We start from the raw sequence: 6,725 nt of genomic DNA, 5'->3' as shown, positions 1-6,725 counted from the left end.
AATTATGTACATAATATTATTTATCATAATTTTTCATAAAAAATGAATGTAGAAAAGTGTTTACACCATCACCACATAGAGTAGATGAAAAAGTCGAAAGCCATTTAACGTCACCCTCAAAACATAAGCCTTGTTCCAATCCATTTTATCTTTGAGTATGGTATTTAATATTTAAATAAACTTTATGAATAGTTAAACTAGTTATGCATTAAACTCTATATCTTATTTACATTTATTTCTTCACAACTCTTGTATACCTCTTTTTTACTTACTCGTTTTCAAGACGAAGATCAATTTAATAGTCCGGAAAAAAAAACAAATAAATATATACATATATTTGAGGGGCTCTAACCTGTATCATATTACAAATTTATAATGATGTTAATGATAATGTGTTAATTATTTAAATTGTTGTTTATTATATTATCATTAAAAAAGATACAAAGAACTTTTTCGAATTAATTCCCTTCTGATTTCATCATATTATAAACGTAATAAATAGGTCTAATGCATTGTCAATTTTCATACTCAATAAAAATTTGAAACAGACGAGACAAAAAGGTAACTTCTGTAAACTATGGATCAAGCGCAGATGAAAACCCTCCGTCGACCTTGTCAAACCAAAAGATTAAGTATCATAAACAATGCTGGAAAGTAAAAATAAAACAAATAACCGTCAGCTGGTTTCAAGGACCTGGATATTCATCACGTAAGATCACTTATTGTACTATCGCGCCGTGATATCTACCACCGCACGGAATGGTTGTAAAATATTTGGCAAAAAACTTATATACCGAATAAATGTTGAATGTTAATCAGCTCCTTTATAAAAATATTAATAATAATCATATGCATGGTTTTTCATTACTTGAATATAATTAGCAAAAATATTAAAAGTAAATTATTACGTTCTTAATTCGTTTTAATAACACATGTCTTGCTCGACAGCGAAGGAAAACATGGTAAAGAAAACTTCATATGTCGAACAAACCTCCGAATGCTTTGTTCATGTCTCCACTAACCCATAATGGAGCAGTATGACTGAATACGTAGGGAAGTAAATATTTTTCACCTGATTTCTTAAAAAAATAATTTATGCAGTTAAGATGATGTAAAAATGTAACAGTACCTATATTATAATAATTTTATTTAATGTTGAAAATAAAGCAAGTACCATTATTATATCGAAATTATATCGCTGAATATGATATGAACATTTCCGAGTAATAATAGCTCTATAATTTTACAGTATATTTACTATCACAAGATGTGCAATAATTTCTATAAAACACACATATTAGATACACTGCTCTATAACACCTAAGTAAATAAAATAGGTTCAATCGGTTACAAAATAAGTGTTTTAAAAAAATTAAGATAATCATTGATAGAGCTGTCAATAACTGAATACTGAGCTAACAATGTAATTTAATTTAACGATACCTTAAGTTCTAGTATATCGAACTATGAACAATAAGCTATGTTTGTGTCGTATATAGTAGTATATAAGTGGTCAATTGTGTCACCTAATAGTAAGGGTACTACACAACCCATAGACATTTGTAGTGTAAAAAAATTAATCATTCCTTACCAATAGTCCATCAATCTTAGGAACTAAAATATTATGCCCCTTGTGCCTGAGGTTACACTGGCTTATTCAACCTTCAAACCGGAACACAACAATACTGAGTGTTGGTATTTGGAGGTAGAAGCGATGATGAGTGCATGGTATGTACGACGTACAGACGGGCTGTAACAAAGTCCTCCTCCAAAGTAATGTTTGTATTTTTAATATATGTTATTGAAAAAATAATCCATACCTTGTCGTATTTTGACACGACTACGCCACATTGTTTTATTTTTTTATTACGACTCAGGGTAATAAATAAATATTGAGTATACGTACTAACTTTTGTAAGCGAAGACAATACAGCGTGCTCATTATCTACAAACCTTAAGAATGGAGTGGCTGCGCCTATTTATGGGGTATTGTGCTATTTTACTTTAGGTCATACAAAGCATTGTAATTTAGTTGATGCAAGATTTGAAGGGCCCGAAGGAACACGATTTTCGTGAGCACGACGCGGCGGGCGGGAGACACGTTTGAAACGCAAGTCACAAGTCGCGATCGCGACATGGTAGTGCGGCGGCGCGGCGCGGGCAGCCTGCGTTCGTGCATCCCGCAAACCTCTGGGTTCAATACCCGCGTCTACTTCATAGCACCATCTACAATTGTAATCGTACATTAACTTTTAAAGCACTACAGCTCTTTCTGAAAGATTTACCTCTCAAAAATATATTAACGCAGTATGCTAAGATTTTATCACATTTAAAAATATTTCGTTTGGAAAAAACAAAACACAAAATTGAACGATGTATTTTTAAAACGCTTTTGTTTATTATATTATGTATGATTGCATATACTATTCCCATAGGAGTGTGCGACATTTACCGATACTGGTAGATACTCGTTATCCGTTGATGTAAACATACCCTGCAAAATAAATATTTACATTTGTCATATTTTTGATAAATATTTATTAGATTATAAGAAAACTCTGGAATCCGCGATCTTCATCAAGGTAGAGTTTTAGTACATAATGATTACTTGCCAGACCTAAACAAATATTTCAATAATTCTTATATTCTTATCGCGTAAAATCAACTCTGTCTGTAAGGGTTGAAAGAGGATGTCACCATTTCCATCTCAGTGATCGATCTTCGATAACTTCGCTATACTCAGTTGTACGCTAATTAGTATATGCAACTTAAACAACCATTATATAAAAAAATAACAAAACTATATGAAAAATATATACCCATAACTTGTTTTATAAATATTTCAATGATTATAATTAAAAAAAAGCTTAAAGATTTTTTCTTCGTTTATGTCGTACATGGCACAGGACCATGCATCTCTCCGGCGTCGGGTGGGCTGCGGCGTTCCACAGGGGTCGGTTCTCGGCCCAATCCTGTGGAACGTCGGTTTCGACTGGCTCCTGCGAGCTCCCGTCCTTCCCGGGATGGGGGTGTTGTGCTACGCTGACGACACCCTCGTCACGGCGACTGGGCGGGACTTTCGGGAGGCGGCACGCCTCGCCGAGGTCGGAACGGCTCTCACCGTGGACCGTATGGGAATGCTGGGCTTGAGGGTCTCCATATCCAAAACGGAGGCCCTCCTGTTCCACGGTCCACGGCAAGGACCCCCACGAGGGGCGAGTATCACCGTCCGGGGGACGGTGATCAAGGTGCAGGCCCAGATGAAGTATCTGGGCCTCATCCTGGACGGTCGATGGAGCTTCGGGCAGCATTTTGTCCATCTCGGCCCGAGGCTCATCAACGCCGCCGCCGCTCTCGGCCGCCTCCTTCCGAATGTGGGGGGGCCGGGATCGCTATGCCGGCGTCTATATTCCGGCGTAGTGAGGTCGATGGCGCTGTACGGTGCCCCGATCTGGGTCGACGCCCTCACCGCTGACAACCGGGCCCTGCTGCGTAAGCCGCAGAGGGTCATAGCGGTGAGAGGCATCAGAGGGTACCGTACGGTGTCGTGGGCTGCGGCGACACTTCTCGCGGGCGATCCGCCCTGGGAGCTCCAGGCGGAGGTGCTCGCGGAAGTGTACCGGTTCCGGGTCGAGGCGAGGAACCGCGGCGACCGTCCAGGGTCGGCGGAGGTCGGGCGGATCAGGGCTCTAGCCCAGCGAGCCCTGATCGCCCGATGGCAGGAGGATCTGGGGTCACCCACGGCGGGCCTGGCGACAGTGGAGGCGATCCGGCCCCACTTGAGTCGCTGGGTCGAGAGGAAGAAGGGCACACTCACCTTCAGGATGACGCAGGTACTTACCGGGCACGGATGCTTCGGTAAGTACCTGCACGGGATAGCGCGGCGGGAGGTGTCACCCTCCTGCCACGAGTGTGGTGCGCCAGTCGACACGGCGCACCACACCCTGAGTGAGTGTGCTGCGTGGGGGCCCCAGAGGCACACCCTTGCGGCGACTATGGGCGGAGACCTCTCGCTGCCGAACATCGTCAACGAAATGCTCGGTAGTGAGACGTGTTGGTCGGAGATGCGCTCCTTCTGCGAAAACGTGATGTCGCAGAAGGAAGCCGCGGAGCGGGAGCGGGAAGAGGATGCCGCTGCAGACCCGCTCCGCCGAAGACGACCGGGGAGGAGGAAGAAGCGCTACGCGCACCTTCTCCCCCCGCCTCAATAGGCGTCGCGGGGACTAGGGGGGGTCTCAGTACCCCGAGAACCCCCCTAGGTGTTGGAGGCCCGCATAGGCGGGCCGACCGTCAGGGCGTCACGGTAGCATGCGCAAGCGATCCCGTGGCGCCCGCCGAAAGACGGAGAGGGTACCGCTGGTTTTTTAGTGGGTAAACCCGGCGTACCTGGGCGCACTCGGCGTCCAGGGCTCCGGGGAGTCCCACACACCCCCCCACCTTCCATCACGTGGGGGAAGCGCGTAACGCGTTTTTCCAGCGAGAAAAAAAAAAAAAAAAAAAAAAAAAAAAGGACCATGCATCTCATTGAGTTAAAACTGTGAAATTTTTAATAAATTTTCGAAAAAGTCACTAGTGTTATACCAAATGAACGTGCAATATATGGCGAATGATTCGTATGGGATAATATTTGACAAATAAAATTTAAGTAGGCATTGCTACTTTTTTGCATGCTGAGAATTATTTTTATAGTTTTACTTTGTACTGAATAACCGAGAGGTCATCAATTTCTAGGTTCATAATTTAGTGACGTGTGTTCGAATAATAATAAATTGCAGAAATTGGAACGTTTACTTTCTACATTAAATATTACAATACATCTGAATAAACACAACACAATTGTTAAAACGAGAACATTTATAAACATATGTTTGCTTTTGCTGTAACGGTTTACATATTATTTAGAAACCCATTTATATTTTTCTTATTAGCACAACTATCACATACACTTGCATTGCTCATCTAAAAGATAGTGTATTAAATCGCACACAGATAAGTTTATTCCAATTTTTTATTCAAAATAATTACAATACAAACCGCTACATCCCTGCATTTTAAATCTATTGTATCTTGGAAAATATTCATTTAAATAACATTATGTAAGGGCCATATTGTTCTATATTAAATACACAATGTATTTAAGGTACTTAATTAGATAAGGATTAATGTTGTATTGCTTAAAAACGCTTCGAAAATACGTCATTATCTCTCGTAAAAAGTAAAGGATAAAAATGGTTATTGTGGGTTATCCCTAAGAGATAGACATATCAGGGATTATACTACATTATTTTGATCTAACTTTTAGGGTTCAGCCAGCGTTTGCAATGTAAGCGCAAAAAAATGTTTTTATTTACGACATAACTTTGGAAACCTCTAAAATTATCAGTGTTTCTCCACTATACTGTGCATGTATTATACATATAAACCATCCTCTTGAATCAATCTATCTATGGAAAAAACTGCATCAAAATCGCATCCGGTGTGTTATTTTAAATATCTAAGCATACACAGGGACAGACAGCGGTAAGCGACTTTGTTTTATACATATACATAATGAAGATTTCCAACTATTTAATTTATTTTAATCCCTTTTTCTACGTTACATTATTAAAGCGGCATGAAATATCTAAATCTTTTTTGAAGGACTTTTATGTATTTAATGACACGACATAGACTACGACTTTAAAGAGAAGTGGTATATTTAATATTACAGTACAAAAGTAATCTAAACATAAATCATCGTCTCTCAAAATGTAAATAAATAGAAATGATAAATGCAGACTATTCGTTAAAATTAAAGACCAAAATGGACTTAATAGAATCTATTATGCTAGATTTAGATAAAGGTTTTTTTTATTAATTTAAAATTTATACTTAATAACTTTTGCAACAGTTATGGATATAATGTCAAAAAGAGTGGGTTGTCGGGAAATCATATAAATGTTAGTAATCTGTGGGCGCCTATAAGGTCAGCCTTGCACCCACACGCACCTTATAAGTATCTCACTAAACACATGAATTAAACCTTTAAAAAGTCACAAGCGAAAAATTAAATGAATATAAACTAAACCTTAGTATAATATGTTTTAGGAATAGAACACCTTATAAGAATTATTGATTTCATACGCTCATAGTCTGAACTGTTATCTACATTCACCTTTACCTAATGCGGCAAACGGATTTTAGAATGGCATTAGTGGGCGAACAGTTAGAGAAGGAAAAAAGTTTTTAAGTAACCATAACTATACTGTTAGGTTTTTTCTTAAATTTTATAAAAATCAATATAAATTTTATTTAAGTGGGCTGTTACAGGCACTTTTTGATAGATATATTAAAACCTTACATTTAGTACAAATGTAGAGACAACACAAACTACTAGAGAGAAGTTTACCGTGCCCCTACCCTTTGACTCCGTTAGGCCTTCGGATAAATTCTCATAATATTAAGGACCTATAGTTCCAACTTCCACAATTACTATGGCAATAGCAACGAATGGCAATAACAAGGAAACGCTCGGTTTGCACGTCCATGTTGGAGGTTCAAACCACTTAGTGACCACATAAAACAATTGGCTTCACCGTAGATAGTAGCTAGAGCTTCAGTCCCTCATGATCTAGAAATCATTACACCCGTTATCTACGAGTGTAATACACATGATGAAGCTGAGGGTGGAATGAAACGCTTTAGTGACGATTGGCTGAACTGGACGCTAAATGCTGCTGCTGCAA

Source organism: Vanessa atalanta, chromosome 6, assembly GCF_905147765.1.
Source record: "Vanessa atalanta chromosome 6, ilVanAtal1.2, whole genome shotgun sequence".
Taxonomy (NCBI): domain Eukaryota; kingdom Metazoa; phylum Arthropoda; class Insecta; order Lepidoptera; family Nymphalidae; genus Vanessa; species Vanessa atalanta.
The sequence above is the reverse complement of the archived record's forward strand: the minus strand, read 5'-3'. Positions refer to the sequence as shown.